Here is a 21,466-nt window from a genome sequence, read left to right as displayed (position 1 = left end):
GTAGCTTCTACCCACAGGTGGTTCTCAAGCACTTGAAATGTGCCTGGCATGATGGAGGAACAGATTTTCAGATTTTACTTGACTAATTAAATTTACATTTAAATAGCATATGGTGGCTACTGGCTACTGTATCAGAGAGCACAGCTTCCCAATGTCATGGGAGGATTGAGGATAAATTCCCGAGCACAGAGCAGAACTTCACCTGCTGCCTCGTTTACCTGGCTGGTGTGTCTACAAAGATTGTAGCAGCTCCTCCCAAGTAATCACGGATCCTGATGGTCAGTGTAAGGAAATCACCCAACGCTGGGAAAGAAGTATCAAGGGGGTTAAAGATGCAGAAGGTGCAAAACCCCCTCAACTCTCAGTAAAGCTTCCTCCTCCAGACATGTTGGGAGGTGGCAGGTTCCTTCCAGCAAAAGCCTCGAGTCTGAAAAGTCAACCTTTGATGAGGCAATGAGAAGAGAAAGATGGACCAGGTAGCTCGCAGACTTGGGGGAGGTGGAGGCTGCCGGACTGTTTACACTGTGACAAATGGAGACCAAGCAATGACTTGGAAATAGCACCAACCTTTGACTAGTGGCTTATAAAATTGCTCACCATAGCTATCATTTATCCAGTTTACTATGTGCCTGGCTCTGTGGTAAGTGGTTTACATGTATCATCTCACTTGATGCTCACAATGATCCTATGGCATAGAGACTACTATTGTCTCCATGATATGAATGAATGGTGAAACCGAGGCTCAGAGAGGTCAAGCAACTGGCCTAAAGTCACACAGCTAGTGAGCAACAGAGCTGGGATTCCCATGTTAAGTCTGGCTGACTGTGAAGCCTTGCTCTTTCTCCACAGTGTGATACTGTTCTCCTGTCCAACTCTCTTTATGTTTCTATAGCTCCTCAGCAATTTTGCATCGATCTTGACATTCATTTTTTTAATAAATTAATTTTTATTGGTGTTCAATTTACCAACATACAGAATAACACCCAGTGCTCATCCCGTCAAGTGGCCCCCTCAGTGCCCGTCACCCATTCACCCCCACCCCCCGCCCTCCTCCCCTTCCACCACCCCCAGTTCGTTTCCCAGAGTTAGGAGTCTTTATGTTCTGTCTCCCTTTCTGATATTTCCCACACATTTCCTCTCCCTTCCCTTATATTCCCCTTCACTATTATTCATATTCCCCAAATGAATGAGAACATACACTGTTTGTCCTTCTCCGATTGACTTACTTCACTCAGCATAATACCCTCCAGTTCCATCCACGTCGAAGCAAATGGTGGGTATTTGTCGTTTCTAATGGCTGAGTAATATTCCATTGTATACATAGACCACATCTTCTTTATCCATCATCTTTCGATGGACACTGAGGCTCCTTCCACAGTTTGGCTATTGTGGACATGGCTGCTAGAAACATCGGGGTGCAGGTGTCCCGGCGTTTCATTGCATCTGAATCTTTGGGGGTAAATCCCTAACAGTGCAATTGCTGGGTCGTAGGGCAGGTCTATTTTTAACTCCACACAGTTTTCCAGAGTGGCTGCACCAGTTCCCATTCCCACCAACAGTGTAAGAGGGTTCCCTTTTCTCCGCATCCTCTCCAACATTTGTTGTTTCCTGCCTTATTAATTTTCCCCATTCTCACTGGTGTGAGGTGGTATCTCATTGTGGTTTGGATTTGTATTTCCCTGATGGCAAGTGATGCGGAGCATTTTCTCATGTGCATGTTGGCCATGTCTATGTCTTCCTCTGTGAGATTTCTCTTCATGTCTTTTGCCCATTTCATGATTGGATTGTTCGTTTCTTTGGTGTTGAGTTTAATAAGTTCTTGGATCTATAGATCTTGGAAACTAGCCCTTTATCTGATACGTCATTTGCAAATCTCTTCTCCCATTCTGTAGGTTGTCTTTGAGTTTTGTTGACTGTATCCTTTGCTGTGCAAAAGCTTCTTATCTTGATGAAGTCCCAATAGTTCATTTTTGCTTTTGTTTCTTTTGTTTTCGTGGATGTATCTTGCAAGAAGTTACTGTGGCCAAGTTCAAAAAGGGTGTTGCCTGTGTTCTCCTCTAGGATTTTGATGGAATCTTGTATCCATTTTGAGTTTATCTTTGTGTATGGTGCAAGAGAGTGGTCTAGTTTCATTCTTCTGCATGTGGATGTCCAATTTTCCCAGCACCATTTATTGAAGAGACTGTCTTTCTTCCAGTGGATCGTCTTTCCTCCTTTATCGAATATTAGTTAACCATAAAGTTCAGGGTCCACTTCTGGGTTCTCTATTCTGTTCCATTGATCTATGTGTCTGTTTTTGTGCCAGTACCGCACTGTCTTGATGACCACAGCTGTGTAGTACGACCTGAAATCTGGCATTGTGATGCCCCCAGATATGGTTTTCTTTTTTAAAATTCCCCTGGCTATTCAGGTTGACATTCATCCTTTAAGATCATGTTATATCCCCATTTGGCAACGATGAAAAAATTGGGTCACCAATAGGCTCAACAACTTACCTAATAGAATATTAGTTTAAGGGCATCTTTAATGAAATTGTCTCAGAAATCATTTTGTACAGTTTTCTTTTATATTTAAAAATAAATCCTCATATTTTGCTCTGTTCAGATCTTTCTAATTTACTTAGGGGGTAATTGTCTCCATCTTCTTGGCTCTGGATGTTTCACAATAAATCCCTCTTTGCAAGGAGAAATGACATTAAGACCTGACTTGGTATCATACGGATCTAGAGCAGAGCTCTGGGCTAGAGACCAGGTCACTCTGGTTTGTTTGGTTTGCAAGTGATGAAAAAGATTCCAGCTGAGCTTTGGAGGAAAAGAAGAGGAAGGGGCAGAATTGATTAGAATATTGAACATCTGGTGAATCCAAGGAATCAAGGAAAAGCAGAAACCATCTCCTCAGGGGGTGTCAGCAAGCAAAAGTTCTCAGACCTTCTTTGAACAACAGACTTAGCTTCTAATACTACCCAATGGCCCCTGCAAATCCCAGGTCAGAATTCTAAAGTCCCAGGAAAATAAATCTGATTGGCCCAGCTTGGGTCACATGCCTACCCCCTGGCCCAATCAGCTGTGGTGGGCAGGCAGATTCATGCAGTGCTGTCCTAGACAGGGCTGCTGGGGACGCTCGCACCTGCAGGGAGGAGACAAGGTGAGCCACCCGGCAACCAGAGCCAAAGAGAGAACCTTCCCAAACCCAATCCACTGTGGCTGGATGACCTTCCATTGTCCCATCCTGAACAGGCTTGTCTCTTCCTTCCCTAGAGAGTGCTGACACGTCTGTAAATGCAAGAGTCAGCAAACAATTTCTGTAAAGGGACAGACAGTAAATATTTTTGGCTTCGCAGACCATACCTTGGGCATGGCTGTGTTCCAATAAAATGTTATTTATGGATGCTGAAATTTGAATTCCATATAATTTCCATATACCATGGAGTATTCTTCTGATTTTTCCCAACCACTTAAAATATAAGGATCAGTCTGTACAGAAATAAGTGGCAGGTCAGACGAGGCTTAAGGGGCTGTAGTTTTCCAACTCCTGCTGTAATGAAAAACAACATTAAGTCCGTTGATCTGAATTTTTACTTTGAGATAGAGAAATCAGCAATGGAGGCGCATACCATTTCAAATATGTTATAAATGAAAGCTAAGTGGGCCTTAAAAGGACTTAATTTCATATTTAATAAAGTAATTGCAAACGGCGTCAGTGAGTGATACGGATCAATCTACCCCTCTCCCCGTCAGTGTCCAGGGGATTTCACCCTGCTGTGTTTCACATCTGCCTCCTTGTCAAAGTGGCATCAGCAATTAGCAAATTCTGGTTTCCTGAAGAACTTCTAGCCGTTGTCCCTTAAGATCTGACTTTCCTTTCTTAAAAAACAAAACAAAACAAAAAAACAAAAAACACCCCCCCAAAAACCCCCTACCTCATTGGGATTGAAGAGTGTCACACAAAACAAAGAACCAGGATGGAGCTGGACTAGATAGAACGTGGCAGGTCTGCTGCCCACCTCCTCCCCACCAAGCCAGACCCCACAGTCACGCTGCTGGTTTGGAATCAGATGTTAATATTAAAAAAAAAAAAAGAGGAAGAAAAATTTTAAAAAAGATCAAAATCCTCAGATGTTTTGTTGGAGGTGTCGAAGCTCCACTCTTTCTGAATGAAAAGTCAGAGGGGAAGGAGCCGGGTGCTAGAGGGGACTTGGAGCCAGAGCTTCAAGCTCCAGGCCCTGTCACCCTGGTGGGTAGGGCGAGGGGGGCTTGGGGAGGCTGGATATGCAGCTTCCAGCTGGGATCCCAGGTAGGTCGTGACTCCATCGCCAGTCTTTCTTGTACCAAACTGATCTCTTGGTTTTCTAGACTAGGGAAAGCTGCTACAAACCCCAAAGGCACATAGGTTCCCATAACATGTAAGAACAATGGCAAGTGTCAGCCTTTCTTGATTAGGAGCTAGGCTCCCTGCTAAATGATTCACATAGATCTCTGCCTGTAGTCTTCACTCCCACCTAGGAAGGTAGGTGAGATTTTTAGGGTGCATATGCCCACATGGCGCCCGAGGACACCGAAGCTCGGAAATTGCATAAGGTCTTAGTCTGGGTTCTCCCAGAGCCTAAGATGAGGAGCCAGGTGCAGCCCATTTATTAAGGAAGTGTTCCCAGGGGAGATGAGTAAGGGAGGGGGCAAGCAAAGAGCTATATTAGGGGAGGTCCTAGCCTTGCTGTGACACTGCAGGGAGGGCGGGGAAGGGGCTTGGAGTGTTAGGTGCATCTAGGGGTCATCCCCCTTCAAGGGTTCGTCAGTCCCCACTAAGGGCTGCCCTGGAGGCATGTGGAAGCACCTCCAGCACCCCAAGGACAGTCTTCCCAAGAAGTCACAGGAGCAAAGACACACAGAGGAGGCCAAGGGACACACATAATGGCAATGACTCAGGGCCAAGGTCCTTGAGTGGAAGAGCTGGGTTCAAAACCCTGGCTTCCAACTCCAGAGCCTGGAGCTTTAACTTGAAGCTGGTGCCCCGCCCAGCCACACCTCTTCCAAACACTTATATATGGACTCCTGCTGGTCCATGTCAAAGTGCTCACCAGGCCTCAGAGAAACGAGGGAAAATACTAATGTATTTGCATTTTTATTCCTCAAATTCTGGTCACTGAATTTTTAAAAATGTTTTTTTTTGGTAATAAGCTAGATTTTCTTTTATAAAACAGTATGATAGTAAGTTGCAGAGATCCTATCTGGGTTTTGCTTTTTTTTTTTTTTAATGTCTCTACTTGGTAAAATAAAAAGCTAAGACAATATATCAGCTTCCATAAGTTGTTTTTTTTTTTTTTCCTTTTCATTTAATGGTCCAGGACATGTGAACCATCAAGGTCTAAGAATATACTTTGATTTTTTTCCATGGATGAGAGCAATGTTTCTCAAAGCATTCCATGCAACACGAATCCTCTAAGATACAGTGAATAAAAGGCTCTGGGGACAACTAAGTTGGGAAACTTATATACTCTAACTCCCTCTGAGAGAGTTTATAAGGTGCGTGAGCATAGTAAAGACTCTGACAAGTCCCGTAGCAAAGAAATGTACTTAACTTAGTTTCACCCAATGCGCTTTTGCCGTTTGATCACACTCATTAACCTGCCATGAACATATTTCAGGAAAATTCCATATACTGGCTAGAGTCACTCTTTCTGGGGCCTAAGAATGTGTTTTTCCTTGTTTGGCTCATTAGTGGCTGAGGTGGCGTTTCACTTGTGCGTAAAGTCCCAGGAGAGCCTCCTGAGTTATAAATGGTGCAGGGGAAACAATGACCCAATTGCCAGACATTGTGGTGATTTAGAGCCCTTGGAAGGCAGGGACATTTATGACATGGCATAGAGCTGGAGGCAGGCAAGCGCCAGCCAGCCTGCCTGCAGCCCCAGAACCAGCAGCCCACTCCTGGAGCAATGATCGTGGATTGTTCAGACAAGCAGTGACCTTCAGGCATGTCTTAGCAACACAAATGCGGAAGTCAAATAAGGCTTGCAGGTACCCAACTGCAACCAGTGGGAAAGAGTGGGGTGAGGGAGTAGGGGTGAGGGAGTGTGGGGATCAAGGGGTGTGTGTGTGCGCGTGTGGACGAGCAGTGGGAATTTGAACAGTCTGCAAGTGGGGGAATGCAAGAATGTGTGTATGTGTGTGCACGCTCATGTGAACATGGGGAGGTCAGCTCTGGAAGGTAAAGCAGGGGCTTGAGGGCGGTACACCCCTGGGACCTGTAGGCCGATGAGAAGGGAGTGCAAGTCAGAGGCCAGAGCCCCTCCTTTGCCCAACTCCACTCCTGCTGGAGCCTGAGCCACCTGCACAGGCCATACCTTCTTCACCCCCAATTCAGTGCTGCCTGGACCTCTTGGAGCATCTTGGAAGATGTAGGAAAGGCTAAGGGGCATCCTTCCCCCAGGATGTTTGTTTCAGGAAGGAGGGAAGCTCACCCCAGTGCTCCGTGAGATTCACGTGTCCGAGCACTTCACATCAACTGACCGGTGACCCCTTATTCCCACCGCTCATCAGGCCTAGCCCCCAAAACCCCATCCTGGCAAATCAAGGCCTTCCACACGTGTCCCCCATCCAAGTCCCAACCCTGTTTCCCAGAATGTCCCAAACTAAAACATGCCCCGAGGGCCTACCCTGTGCTAAACACTTTCAGTAATTTATGCCATGTCACCGAGTCTTCATAATGATCTCAGGACAGAGACTCTGTCCTCAGGTCCATTTGACAGATGAGCAGTGGAGGCTCTAAGAAACGAAGCGACTGCCCCAAGGTCGCAGAGCTGCTAAGTGGTTTACAGCCCAGACTCAAGTGCAGATCCCGGGGTCACCAACCTGCCTGTGCATCAGGGTGCTCCGGGCTTAGGCCCACCTGCTTGGGGGCTGACAGACACCGGACATCGACATTCTCGGTTTGTTGTTCTCATGGCAGATGATGGGAGAACCAGGCTCCACTCTCAGCTGGGCCCCTCTGACTGTACAAGCTTGAGCACACACAACCGGCCACCTCCTGGGGTCAACGTCCACCACACAGCACGGGGATGACTTCCTACCTCCGAGGACTCTGATGTAGTAGGTTAATGTCTGAATGAATGATTTTTATATTATTTATTTATTTATCTATTTGTTTATTTATTTATTTATGATAGAGAGAGGGAGAGAGAGAGAGAGAGAGAGAGAGAGAGGAGGAGACACAGGAGGAGGGAGAAGCAGACTCCATGCAAGGAGCCCGACGCAGGACTCGATCCTGGGACTCCAGGATCACGCCCATGGGCCAAAGGCAGGCACCAAACCGTTGAGCCACCCAGGGATCCCCTGAGTGAATGATTTTTAATGCATGGATTGGTGGCCTCCGTGGCACCATGCCCACCATGTGGAAGGTGTTCAGTGACTAATACCTGAGTTTGAATCTGTCCCTTAGCAATTCATATGGCTTCTCTTGCCCCATCTATAACACGAAAGTTGAATTGCCTTTTTCCAGGAAAGCTTTCCTAACTGCTCCCCCTTAGACTCAGCCAGAGCTCCCCTCCCCGCTCTAAGCCTAGCACTATTTGTAGCAGGGTTTCTTGACCTTGGGAACACTGACCTTTTGGGCTGGATAATTCTGCATTATCTGTGTATGTGAGATGGTGGGGGGCTGGGGGTCTGTCCTGTGCATTACAGGATGTTGAGCAGCATCCCTGGTTTCTTGCTATTAGATGTCAGTAGCATTCTCCAGTGGGGCACTGCCAAATGCCCCGGGGGGCCACACTGCCCCTGGGTGAGAACCAATGATTCATGGCAATTGCTTGAATTCATGGCAAACTGTCTTGCATGGAGTCCATCCAGCACTGCCAATCAGAACGTGGGTCCCAGGTTCCTATTGTCAGGATTTGGAGCCTGGCTCCATGCTTAGCATCGTACTGTTTAGGGTAAGTCAGCCTCTCTGAGCCTCAGTTTGCTTCATCTGTATGAGAGGGACAATGTAGTATTTGCTTCACAGGACAATGATGATGATTAAATGCGATAACAAATATAACTTGCTTAGCATGGTGTCTGGGAACAAGCTGATAGGAGGCGGGAGATGGGGGTGGGCTCCGGAGGGTCTCAAGTGGGGCAAACGTGAGGAGGAACCCAGGGGCCAGAAGGGACTGAGAGCCCTTGTCTCTGCCACCTGGGCAACTGGGTGGCCTCCTCTGTGCCTGGCTGCTGGCTCCCAGGTACTTCCCCTGCAGCTCATGCACGGAGGTTAATGAGCTGTTCAGTTCCGCTGATTTGCAAGGCCTCCTTCCCTCAGTTCAACACCTGCTGTGCCTGATTAATGGTGGCCCTGCGGCCACAGAGGACCACAAGCCAGAACCGGGACAGTCAATTAGTTCCAGGCCCCAGGGAAGACTCTGGCCCCTTCTCTTTGCTTGAAATAGGAGCAATGAGGATGGAAGATTCTGGTTTTGTCCCACACCTCCTCCCCAAGTCAATACTGACCCAGAGCTAAATGTCAGGTCTGGGCTTGAAATAAGTAATATCTATTGGTTGTTGGCGCCAAGAATGGTGTTAAGTGTTTTTTTTGTTTCGTTTTTTTTTTTTTTTTTTACCTGCTTTCAATTCTGAGTACAGCTCTTTGAAGTGAGAGCCATTATCTCAATTCCACAAATAAATCAGGGCTCTGAAAGTCGACATCCCCGTCCAGCCAGGTCATACCACTGGCCTGGGTAGTATAGCCCAGGACTGAGGTTCAGACGCTGCATGAGACTTTCACTTTATGGAGCCTCAGTTTCTCCATCTGTAAAAATGGGGCCCCTCAAACCCACCTCCCTATTTGATCATGGTGAGTGGGAAGAAATCGTGCTCGTGAAAGTGGAATATTTCCTGCCTCCCTGACTGACTTTCCACGTTAGAAGAGATCTTGTTTCACAGAAGCACTTTGTAAAGTGGCTTCAGCAATCCAAGGTACCTAGGAGCCGCTGTGCTGTGTGTATACTCAAGAAAGCATGAGCTTCAGGTTCTTGCCTTGGGTTGGGTCAATTATTTCATCCCCTTGCACCCAGCTTCCCTGTCTGTCAAGTGGAATTGGATAGTTGTAAGGATTAGTGAGACAATGCTAAGTATTTTCTGATTTGGGCACAGAGCAGGTGGTCAATATGCAGAGCTGTATCTGCGTGTGGGTATGTAGAGTGTGTGTGTGTATGTGTGTGGACTTATTAATCATACCGTATTACCTCTAGGGAGAAAACTCACCTGTGGCTGACTGGCTGGAACAATACTTGGCCAGGCAGTGATAAGCCACATTACTGTTCAGCAAACACTCACTTTCCTTTCCTTCCTGGTCTGAGTGAAGTTTATAGCCCCATCTTGTTGAAAGGCTGGGTAGGGACACTTGAGTGGCTCAGTAGGTTAAACTTCTGACTCTTGATTTCAGCTCAGGTCATAATCTCAGGGACATAGATCGAGCCCCACGTTGGGCTCTGCGCTCAGTGCAGAGCCTGCTTGAGAGTCTCTTTCTCCTTCTGCCCCTCCCCCTGCTCGAGCATGCATGCACGCCTGCTCTCGCTCTCCCTCTCTCTCTCTCTCAATAAATTAAAAAAAAAGAAAGACTGGGTCATATGATTTGCTTTGGCCACTGAAATATTAGCGGATGTAATTTGAGAAGATGCTTTGAATGTATTTGTGCAGTTTGGCTTGGCTCTTCTGATCTGGTGATCGGCTATAGGACGAGCATGGTCCAGGAAGGTTTTCCTTCAGCAGGGGTGCTGAAACAGAGAGACGTGTAAAGCAAACTTGAAGTTGACCAGAAGCCTAAATAGGAGACTTGGTTAAGCAAGCCAAAACCTACAGACCCAGGAGCATGAGAATAAATGCTAGTTGTTGTAAGCAATGGCATTTTGGGAAAATTTGTTATGCCCCATTATTGCAGCAAGAACTGGCTAATATACTGGCCACCGTCACATCTCAGGATTTCTTTCTTCTGTACAGCAAACAACAGAATTCACACCTGTTTTGGCGGCAGTGTGATGCAGTAATTCTCAAATTCTTTATTGGCATAAATAATTCAGACAATTGGATTCTCACTAAACATTGCACTAAACACAAGAAACAATAGGCTTGCCGGCTCAGAGGCTCACAACCTGTCCAACAGCCCAAGTTAGAAATACTTTTTTGAGAAGTGTAGAAAACTTTATAAATGATTCTGTACAAATATACACAGTGGACCCTCCATCCATCTGGCCTTCTTTTCCTGGATGGCATCTGAATCGATTGTTCTTTCTCAGCAATGAGACATTGGCAATGAGTAAGAGAGAGACAGAGACCGAGACAGACAAAGATAAAAAGGGAAGAAAAGAAGTGGCCCCAAAAGGAAAACATGAAACCAACTTCTTACATTAACTCATTCTGCAACAGTCAGCACAAACACAGAGAAAACAATTTGGACCATTGGTCCATTTGGTCTGTACAAGAATTCATCTTTATATATATATATATATAATATATATGTATAATATTTATAGATATATATACTTTTTGTATAGAAAAGGTAACAGCATAATTTACATAGAGAGAAAGCCTTTTTACAATTGAGAATTTTCCTAACTTTGAGAGTAATCAACCGGATGAATCATGCGGTAAAGTTGGTGGAGTGGACCCTGGTGCAAGATCAAAGCACAGGGAGAGAGAAACAAGCTCAGGGTAGGACTCTATGGCCCAAGTTTTGGATGTTCTCAGCCTGGCCCAGCCATAGACAAGGGTGCTCATCACGTGTGACCAGTCTCATCTGGCCTCAGTGAATGCCCTTGGCCTCCATCTTGGGGCCTTGGAGGGAACTGGTCTTCCAGAGGCTCTCCAGCTTCCTAAGTTTGAGCCTCGCCCTGATGCATGCTGATTCCACAGCAGCTGGAGGGTGTCTTTAGGAGTCTTGGGTCCCCCTCCCCATGTCTACCAATGCACCAGCACCTAAGAAAATGGGTGATACCCACCACCTCTCTATTCCAATTCTCCATTTTTTTTCAGGAACATTTCCTTAGAGGTGGGATTCCTGGGGATGTTTTGGTTGGGCTATTGAGAAGAGAAACCATGTTTCCTGAGCACCTACTGTGTGCCAGGTATTGTGCAATTCTATTGACATTCATTATTTCATTTACTCCCTCCAATAATCTTGAGGGTTAAGGATATACTAAGTGCTAGCAGGCTGCATGAAGCTAAGAAAAATCCAAGGAAGGCTTTGGGGGAACTGCTGGCGCTGAGAAATTGATGGTGAGGTCATTATCCACAACAGGGAGTGCCTTAAGAAATGCATGTTGAGTCAAGTTGAAGCAGGTAAAACAAGCCCTGATAATTTACAGCAACCACACAGACACATACCATGAGAGTCAGCAAAGGAACTATGTTTCCTATTCTTCAAACCCTGACATACATTTATAAGGACAGTGGGACACCATCCCATCAAGAGGGTTGACACATTCCCACATTTTATGCTATATTACAGACTTGGCTTGTGGCCCACTATGATCCCTAGGTCTTCTTCAGCTACTCTGTAACAAACCAGTATTTTGCCCATCACACCTGTCATGGTTAGTTGGAAACCCTTAGAGTAGGGTCTTTCCATCAGTAAATTTCCATGTCCTTGACCTCAACACTCCAGTGGCCTATGCCACAGAGTGACATAGACTCTCTAGGAAAGAGGCCAGGGTGAGATATCTTTCTGGCAAGACAGTTGTGTGGGCCTCAGAGAGATCAGAGACACAGGTCACAAGAGGAGGTAGAAAGGGTTGTGAAGCAGAAGCAAAGACAGGGAAGAAAATGCTTTAGAGGGAGGGCTGACTGCTAACCCATCCACAGCAGAGATGCCCATGGTTTGAAGAACCCGATGAAGAGGCACTATGACCCAGAGAGAGCGTGTGCAGGCAGTCAGGGACACGGAGGGAGGCCCACGGGGCCAGAGAGAGATGCAGAGAGGATCTCAGGCAGCCTAAGCATGAACTGACTCTAGCAAGCATAAAACTCTCCCAGGACATCATCTTCTCCAGGACCTGAGGGCCAACTGCCAGGACCAAGACATGGCGGGAGACGTTGAGGTCTCTATGCCTGAGCCAGGACACCTCCTGTTTGGGAATGGGGGGTCTCCCAAGACCTGATGCCATGCTTGGGGGACAGTAGGTGAGAACAGAACAAATGCCCAGTGTCAGGCTTTCAACAAATCATGATCTTGCCTCTACGTTCCTCTACCCAGCACACTGTTCCCTACTTCCCACTCCTACTCTCTACTCAAATCTCAAGTCAATGTTCAGAAGTCCCCTCCTCTGAGAAGCCTTGCCAGGGTCAGGTGCTCCTCTGGGACCTCAGGACCTCTCTCAGGACTTGTCTGTCCCTTCCCCTGGACTCAGTTTTCCTTGAAGGCAGGTGCCACCCTTCTTTCCTATTTTCCCAGGGGTGCAGGAGGCAATTAGTAAATATTTGTTGAATGAATATTTGACCTGCAGTCTCAGGAAAAGAAGGCATAAGGGTTGTTTGATACTGGGGTCAGCAGAAGATGTAGTGAGTGTGACTAGAAATACGGGGAAGATTGTTCTAGAACCCTTCAAGTAGCTCGAATGGTGGCACTTAAAATCCACACATAGGCCAAAAAAGTTGGGAGTTTCAGTGGTGCCAGAGGACCATGGCATGGCAGCAGCACTGTGTGGATTGTGGGACCGATGTGGGGAGGCCCATGAGGAGCACAGGCTCTCAAAGCCACCACCACGCTCAGGTGACCGCGTGCCCGACATTCTGCCCTTTGGGCTTGTGGCCTCTGTGCGTGCGCCAAGGCCTGGGCTGTCTGCAGATTTATTTCTGACAGCAAGCTTGGGAGGTGTGCACGGGCTGGGAGAGGAATAGCCCACAGCACTCCCTGGGGCAGGGAGCACGGGGGCCCCAGGGAAGGGGTGCCTTATCAGGGGGAGGAAGGAGCCAGAAAAGACTTTGTGCATCTCACAGTTGTGCTGGGGCCGGGCCCCCTGTTACTGCCCGCTCCCGCCAGGCACTGCCCCGCTGGCTGCCCGGGGTTTGCAGGGTGCTGCTCAGCGCTCCCTAGGAGGCTGGTCGGAAAGCCAGCGGGCCAGGGTGGGAGCCCCTGCTGCGGCTGGACCAGTCCATGAGGGTAGCCTGGTGTCTACACTGTAGCTACATAGCAGTTACTTGAACTTACACGAGTTCATAAGTACCCATTTTATTATTAATATTATTATTATTATTAGCAACACAGATAGAAAAATAAACAAAGGGAAATGGCTACAATCTTGGATGACCAATGCATTGCATTAATTGTCCAAGACACACTTAAGCTGCCGCTGCCCCAAGTCGGGCAGGGCTGGGGTGGGGAGAGGTCGGCCCCCCCAAGGAACAGGACCCCAATTGACTCTGCATCCTTCTTGGAAGGTGCTTGGCTGAGTATCCCCAGCTTCCAAAAATGGTTTTCCCAGCCCCCATCCTTTGCATGCCTGGCTGCCCTGCCACCCAGTCCTGGGACTGCTGGAGTCCGTGGGATCGGATTCTAGGGGTAGAGCCATAGGCCCCACAGAGCTCATCCACACCCACTGCCTGCCACTGTGCCCACATCAGCCACGTGGGATGGGATCCAACTGCCACCTCCCATCCATACCATCCATTTTACTATATCGTCTCCACCAGAGACAGCCCTGTTAACTCTCTCCTCAATAGTAAAGTAGGGGATCGGAAGGAGGTTGGCGAACCTGGGGACTCTCCTCTGAGGAAGACAGAGGGGACTTCCCTGAGTGGCTCCAGAGAGCAGCGTTAGGGTTGCCTGAGGCCAAGGTCGAGGGAGAAACTGCTTCCTAGAAGGACCATGGGAGGATGGAGTGGACCACCATGGGAGGAAGGGGAGGATGTGACCAGGAGAGCCTGAGGGTCACTTCCTACCCCCGTGAGCTGCGGTGTCACGCCTTGTCTATATAGATAGAGAATGGCCAGTCAACGTCCTCCTTCCCTAGGCAGCCTTCAAATCTCTAAAGATGCTAAATATTACTTTTAAAACCAATTTCTGTGTCATTGTCACTCAAGAATCTTCCTTCTTGAGATTTCCCATCTCTCTCTGTCTGATTTCCTTTTTCTCTGCAAGGCTGCAGATGGCAGCAGGCTGGACCTGGACCCTAGTGATCTGGCCAGGAGACAGCCTACTCAAGACCTCATGCCTTGGCTCAAACCAGTGAAGATCAGATAGTGACACGGCATTCCTGAAACTGTCCCCTCCTCGCCTGCCCACCCAGGGCTTTGCCACTGCCCTCGGAAGACCTTCGAGACCTTCCCCAGCCTGGATGCTCCAACTCTCCGGCCCCCTGCACAGCTCATCCCTTGTCCACCCTGCTCACCGGTCCCCTGGGGTCTTTGTGTTTGCTGCTTCTATTGTCTAGAATGGTGGTGATTCTATACCTCCCCACCTGGTGCCCCCCTCCGTCGTCCCCACCTGGAGGACATATGGCAATGTCTGGAAACATCTTTGGTTGTCACAACTTGGGGGTGAAAGAAAGGGAGTGTGCCACCAGCATCTAGTGTGTAGAGACCAGGGATGCTGCTCAACATTCTGCAATGCACAGGACTGTCCCTCCACCACAACAAATGGTCCCAAGCATCACCAGTGCCATGTTTGAGGGACCCTGGCCTAGAATGATAATCCCTTCCTCTTTCTCCTCCTTGAGATCTCAACTCAAATGTCACCTCCTCAGAAAGACTTTTGCACCTGCTTCCTCCACAGTGGGTGCCCCCCCATCTCCTGTTACTGGCCCCCTGTTGGTTTTCCATCCCCAGGGCTCCATGAGTTGTGATTCATATATTGCTGGGTGGCTCCTTATCCATCTCCCCTGCTGGACTCTAAGGTCAAAATGACTTTGTTTCACTCATCGCTGAATGCCCAGTGTCCAAGATATAGTAGATGCTCAATAAATAACCCATGAAATACAGCTGATGATGAAATAAGCCCACTGCATTCCGAACCCACCTAGACAGATAGACGTCGGCATCTGAGTGAGGACGCAAAGGCCCCTCCCCCACCTTCAGCACCTCATCACTTACCACTCCAGAAAGGCCTATTGTCTGCCTCCTATCCTAGCACCAGGCTTTCCAAAATCCTCACTCTAGCTCTGGAAGTCGGGGTATTTTTAAACAAGAAGAACTAGCCAAGCTGGTGGGTTGTTGTTTTTTTTTTTTTTCCCCTCTTAAGTGGTGAAAAAGAAAAACTAAGATTTGCTTTTAATCATTAGACTTTCAAATCTAAGAAGGCACGATGCAAATAGCACGTTGGCATAAACAATTGCTGCCCGCTCAATGGAGGGAGGGAGCCTTTCTTCTGAGCTAATTTAAGCTGAATACATGGCAGCTATTTTTCGTCTCTACTATTGTGTGATTTTCTCCTCAGCTCACGGCTGGGGTGGGGGGGGGGATGTTATCTGGCAGGAGGTGGTGGTGGTGGTGGATAAGGGGAGGAAGGAAGTGAAGAGCCAGCAGACGGAGAGTACTCTTAGCCACCAAGCTGGTTCCTAGGGGCATTTCAAAGCTCAGGAGTAGAGCTGGTGGTCCACTAGGACCCCAGGGAATTCCATCTGGATGAAAATTTGATTTTGCGCCTTCTTTGCAGGGAAGAAATCCAAAGCAACTGGAGTCAGGTTCCTTTTCCTTCCCTCCATATTCAGCATTCTGTAACTTCAAGATGTCCAGATTGAACCACAGAAAGTTTTACAAACTGCTCCAAGAACAGCCCTTCTTGCTCCCCGGCCTAGTACCATACGTACACACACACTATATTTCCTGAAGGTCCCGGGGCCTTCCAGCCCAGCTGTTACGTGGTTGGTGGTAGCATTCTGGCCTCGAGGAGAAGCCGTTCCTTGGAAGATGGATGGTGTTTCTCCAAGCAGGCAGATTACCAAACAGGCTCATACCCTGGGTCTTAAGAACAGAATCTTTCTGCATTTTCTAAATTTCCTGCCTGAAAAGGAAACCTCTGCAAGGGCCTTATGGACAATCACCAGCTACAGCCAAGACTTCAAATGACTGGGTTTTTGGAAGCTTCCAAGGCCTTAGGACTAAACCCACCTCTGCCTCTAAGAAAGGAATCTAACTTGGGAGAGTTTACCTTCCCCACTGGGCCTGAGTTCTTTCTTCTCTGAAAGGAGGGGTGTGATGAATCAGGGATGGTTACCTGTGCCCCCATCAAGTGGCAACTCTGATGCCCCGAGACTGCATCTGAGCCCAGCAGAAAGGCGTGCTGTGATTGATTAGTGACGTCTGCCAAGTGTACAGGAGAGGGCAGCGGTGGCAGAAATGGCACAGATTTGCCCTCCTTGGATTAGATCTTCTAGATATAGATCATTCTAGATATTCATCCCAATAACCTAGTTGAGATAAAAATTCTGGTGATGGGGCAGCCCGGGTGGCTTAGCGGTTTAGCGCTGCCTTCAGCCCACTGAGCATGATCCTGGAGACTTGGGATCAAGTCTCATGTTGGGCTCCCTGCATGGAGCCTGCTTCTCTCTTCTGCTTATGTCTCTGCCCCCCCCCCGTGTGTGTCTATGAATAAATAAATAAATAATCTTAAAAAAAATTCTGGTGATGACCTAGCTGACCCCCCCTGAGGGCAGGACATGTCTATTATTTCCACATTGGTCTCCAAGCTGTGATACGTTGGGACAGTCACCAACAGGCAGTGGATTCAACTCCTCCACTGAAAGACACAATCAGCCAGAGTTTTCTAGTTCGTGGCATCCTTGTGCATGCAACCACTGTCCACATGCATGGCTATGTGGTCGGGTCCACCACCAGCAGGCCTGCGCAGCGTGTGTGAGGTGGCAGGGGCAAACTTTTCTGGGGCTCAGGGTTTCCGACCAGTATGGAATGGAAAAGCAAGAGCACTGGTGGCCAGTGGCCATCCCCCGCCTCATCTTTCTGCCCAGGTTCATCATTCACAGTGCCAGCCTCCCGGGGAGGCCAACTTTTAGCAAGTGGTCTGTAAATCCTGGTGATTAGCTGCTCTTTTCTGGGGGCCAGCACATTGGCCTTTGCTCTCAAAGTACCGTGCAAGATATCAAGTAAAATTCACAGAGATTAATCTTTGTTGTAGATTTAGAAATCAGCCTGGGAAAGCTTGGGAAGAGCAGCCTGCTGTCAGCCTTTTAAATATTTTAACTACACAGTGGTGTGCTTCAATGCTCTCCTAAGTCCTGCAACCAAGAAATAAATTTAATCTTGGTTTGCTTAAACATTTCCAATGCATATTTGTCCCTGGACCCTTCTAATAATGCAACATTATTTCTATCTAGTCTGCTATGATATTAAAGGTCTACGGAACATGCTTGGTAAACTGGGTCTAACCTGGATCAGGCAAGCTCCAGGCAAATCTCATTTCCTCCAGCTCAGTCCTCAACAGAAGGAGAGCAGCCATCTCAACCCCATGGAGATGGATCCTTCATATTCTTGGTATTAGGCTGTGTGGTCCCAGTGAGCAGGAAGGAAGGAGCCCTTCCCACTCCTGAGAGAGAGGGGCCCTCACTGCTGAGTTTCTTGGGACAGGGGATCACAGTTAAATATCCAGTCCAGTATGAGAGAGGCAGAGGGCTGGGCTGACGGTGCAAGCTGCTTGAAGCAGGGGAGCTGGAGGGACCTGGGAGCAGCTTTGCCAACCTAGACGCACACTTTCCGGAAACCCAGGCCGTTGCTGGCAGCCTGTCAGTCTGGGAATGCAAGTGAGAGCTTCCGTGCAAACCCCTCCAAGGGTCCACACCCTCTCCTGTACCCTCCTTCAACCACTTCCTGTTTTCTCTCCCTCTCTCCTGGTTACAAGCTACACATGACGACAGAGGCTGGTACAGTAACATCCCAGTGGGCATTGGGGCATAAACCACTCAAACGGTGGTGGGTTCCTCAAAACACATGGGTCCAAAGACTCCTATTTAAAATGTTGGCCCTACCTCTTAGTAGGCTGGCTTGCATTTCCCACAGTTTTGTCACCTGTGAAATGGGGAGAACGGTTTCTCCTTCCCAGGACTGTCCCATCATGAGGATTCAGTGGTCTGGGCACATAGGAAGTGCTCAGTGAACAGAGGCTGTAAGAGATGGATTACTACTCTAGCCTCACAGGGCTCAGATGCTCCGGGACACCTGCCAACGGGTCTCTTTATGAGTCACATCCACGGAACCCGGCAAATTCATGTGGGGTGATGTGGGACCCATAGCACAGAGCCTGGGAATCCCATTAATGCCTGGCCCTGTCTGTGGAGTCCCTCTGCCTTCCCTGCAAGGAGGGGCATCTGGCCCCCTGTGCTAGTGCTTGCTCCCCCTCTGCATTCTGTAAGCATTTACTGAGCACCTACTATGTGCCAGGAAGTATACCAGGTGGTAGCACATAGATAAGTCGAGGAGCTCAGGATAAAAACCTCCCCCCAACTCTCTGCCCCAGCTGTTTAGAGCAGCATGGCTGGCAGGGCCTCAAGACAGGAACCAGTCATTTGAATTGATCGTCAGGAGCAGTGACTGGAGAGGAACGTGGCCCACGTGGCATGACATGGAGAGACTCAGGGAGAACAAGAACCTTCAAGACCCTGGTCCCCATGTTCTGAAGCCCAGACCTCATTTTGCTTCTCCTTCCCCTTAGAGGTCAGGACTTTGCCCTTACAGGTGTGTGAAGCTGATGGCTGTGGTGGGGGCGGTTAGGGGAGGCTGGGACCTGGGGGGAGGATTTCCTGAGCCTGCTCCAAACTTCCTCATTCACAAGCACAACCAGAAAAGGACACCAGCAGGTGCACAGCTCGCCACAGTCTGTTCCTCTGCCGCTGAGCATGAGCAGCACAAATAAAAGCAAACGTCATGCCATCAACCATGTCAGACTGGGCTGAAGCACATTCATTCAGCGGTCAAGTGACCATCACATCACAGACGCGCCACCCACCCTCACCCTCACCACTTTTGGACTCAGTGATGAAGGCATCAAATTTGATAAGATCAACATCAATGTCCTGACCCTCATGGCCCAGGGGCTCTGGGGCCCTTCTCCCAGGAGGTCTGCTGGGGAGGGACCACAGTGACCAGTCAAGGCAGAAGAGAAAATCTCCTTAGAGAATGTTATGGGTTGACTCATGTCCCCTCCAAAAAAAAAAAAAAAAAAAAATGTTGAGGTCCTAATCCCCAGTCCCTCAGAATGTGACCTTATTTGGATACAGGGTCATGTCAGATATAATTAATTAAGGTAAGGCCAAACTTGAGTAAGGAAGTGTCCTTATATGAAGATGGCCCCGTGAAGACAGCCGTGCAGGAAGGCCATGTGATGGAATCAGGGGCGGAGAGATCCACCTGCAGCCAAAGAATGCCAATGCTGCCAAAGATGGCCAGCCAACCACCGTAAGTTAAGAGGAAGAGGCCAAGGAAGGACTCCTTTATGGGGGACGTGGGGGATCAGAGTGGAGTCCTGCTGACACCCTGATTTTAGGCTTCCAGCATCCAGAGCTGTGAGAATCCATTCCAGTCGTTTAAAGCTGCCAAGCTTGTGGACTTTGTTATAGTGGCCCCGGTCCACAAACACACAAAAGAGGGGCCTGGGTGGTGGAATATTTGAAACAAGACCAGTCCTTGGGGGTGCGGGGGACGGTGAAGTGAAGGCTGGCGGGGGATGAGAACAGGGAGGACCAATCTGGGAACTCAAGGTTGAGAACAGCATGGAAACAAACAGCAGGAATAGGAGTGTTGCCCAGAAGGTCCCTACAATCCCAGTCTCAGGAATATCAAGGGTCTTGGTTAAGGAACCGAACTGTGCCCCCGGCCACCATACACACCCCACCCCAGGCCCCCAGATCCCTGTGTTGCAGCCCTAACCGCCAAGATGATTACTGGGATCAGAGACAGGGCCTTCAGAGAGGTAATTAAGATTAAATTAGCTCCTGAAGATGAGCTCCCATACAATCTGACTAGTGCCCATAAGAGAGACAGACCCTGTGGATGTGAGCGCATAGCAGGAGGCAGGCTACACATTAGACTGCTTAGCAGAAACCATTCCTGCCAACACCCTGGTCTTGAACTTCCAGCCCCTCGAACTGTGAGAAATCCCTTTCTGCTGCTGAAGTCTCCTATCTATGGTATTTTTTGTCTTCCAGTCTGAGCTTAATATAGTTTTATATAGAATCATCCTTGCATCCCCCAAAGCTGGTGCTCCCTCTTTGTCATGCCCACCAAGCAGCCATCCCCAAGGACAGGGAGCTTCCTACCTCCCCAGGTGGCCCACTGCATCTTGAGGCAAGCTGCCAGAAAGTTCTTCCCTCACTGAAAAGAGTCCTCTGCCCCTATAACTCCCAGCCTGACTCATGTTCCTCCCTCGGGAGCCATATGCAGGTTGGCTGCTTCTTCAGTAAGACAGTCCCCAAGATCAGAGGTTGGAAAAGTCTTCCATAAAGGCAAGGTTAGAAATGTTCTTAGCTTAGCGGGCCACACGGTCTCTGTTACAAGTAGTCCACTCTGGCGCCCTAGCACACGAAAACCCCACACCAAGCCCCGAGGTTCGTATGTAAATGAATGGCTTGTGGTTGTGTGCCAATAACAATTTTGTTTATTGACACTTGAATTCTATCGCATTTTCATGTCTTAGGAAATATTCTTCCGGATTTTCCCCAACTAGAGAATGTAAAAGCTATCTGGTGGGTTGGATTTGGCCCAGGGCCATCATTTGCGGACCCCAGTTCTAGATTTCTGAAGATAGGGATAGGGCTGGGGCCAAGGGTGTACCATTTCCTTTGTGTTCCTCAGACGACAGTCCCCTGGCAGTGGATTGGGGTGGGGAGGCAAAAACTGTGGGAGCCGATGAAGTCTGATTCTGTGGGGGCAGGGCGGGAAAGGGGCAGAACCAGGGACCCTGGATACAAAAGTCTAGTCATGGGGCGCCTAGGTGGCACAGTGAGTAAGTGTCTGCATTTGGCTCAGGTCATGATTCTGGGGTCCTGGCATCGAGTCCCACATCCGGCTCCCACAGGAGAGCCTGCATCTCCCTCTGCCTATGTCTCTGCCTCTCTCTCTGTGTCTCTCATGAATAAATAAATAAAATCTTTAAAAAAAAAAGTCTAGTCATCAGATCAACCCAGGGCTTCTATGCACCAAGAATCCAGAAAGGGGGTGGGCGTGGGGGCTCTGTGGCCAGATGAGGTTTTTCCCTTTAACTAGCAAAAGGAAAACAAGGACAAAACAGAATTAAGTAAAGACTTTGAGTCTCCAGCTTCGTGCCCGGGGATATCCCTACATATGGCCAAGGGGGTGCCCCTGGAAAGGGGGCCCCATGGTAGGAGTTATACGTGGCCTGGGAAGTTGGGTGGCATTCAGTAGGCAAATCCACATGCCCTCCAAAGAAGGCAAGGTCAAGGCTTCCCAGGGCATCTTCATCCTGTGGATTGGTGCACTGGTGTATGTAAGGGTTTGTTCAGAGCAGGGCATGGGGATAAGCAACTCTCTGTAGGGCATGGGGC

At 48.6% G+C, this 21,466-nt stretch overlaps 1 long non-coding RNA gene across 1 annotated transcript; it reads left to right on the top strand.

Moving 5' to 3' along the window:
* Positions 1-5,873: 5,873 nt before the first annotated feature.
* Positions 5,874-15,136, top strand: LOC129507543 (uncharacterized). Its single transcript, XR_008664029.1, has 3 exons — positions 5,874-6,011; positions 6,943-7,082; positions 14,098-15,136. It is a non-coding gene; the product is annotated as an uncharacterized LOC129507543 (long non-coding RNA).
* The last annotated feature ends 6,330 nt before the right edge of the window (positions 15,137-21,466 follow it).

Source organism: Nyctereutes procyonoides, unplaced genomic scaffold, assembly GCF_905146905.1.
Source record: "Nyctereutes procyonoides isolate TBG_1078 unplaced genomic scaffold, NYPRO_anot_genome, whole genome shotgun sequence".
Lineage (NCBI taxonomy): Eukaryota > Metazoa > Chordata > Mammalia > Carnivora > Canidae > Nyctereutes > Nyctereutes procyonoides.
Note: the sequence above shows the minus strand (reverse complement) of the source record. Positions and strands in the feature narration are given on the sequence as shown.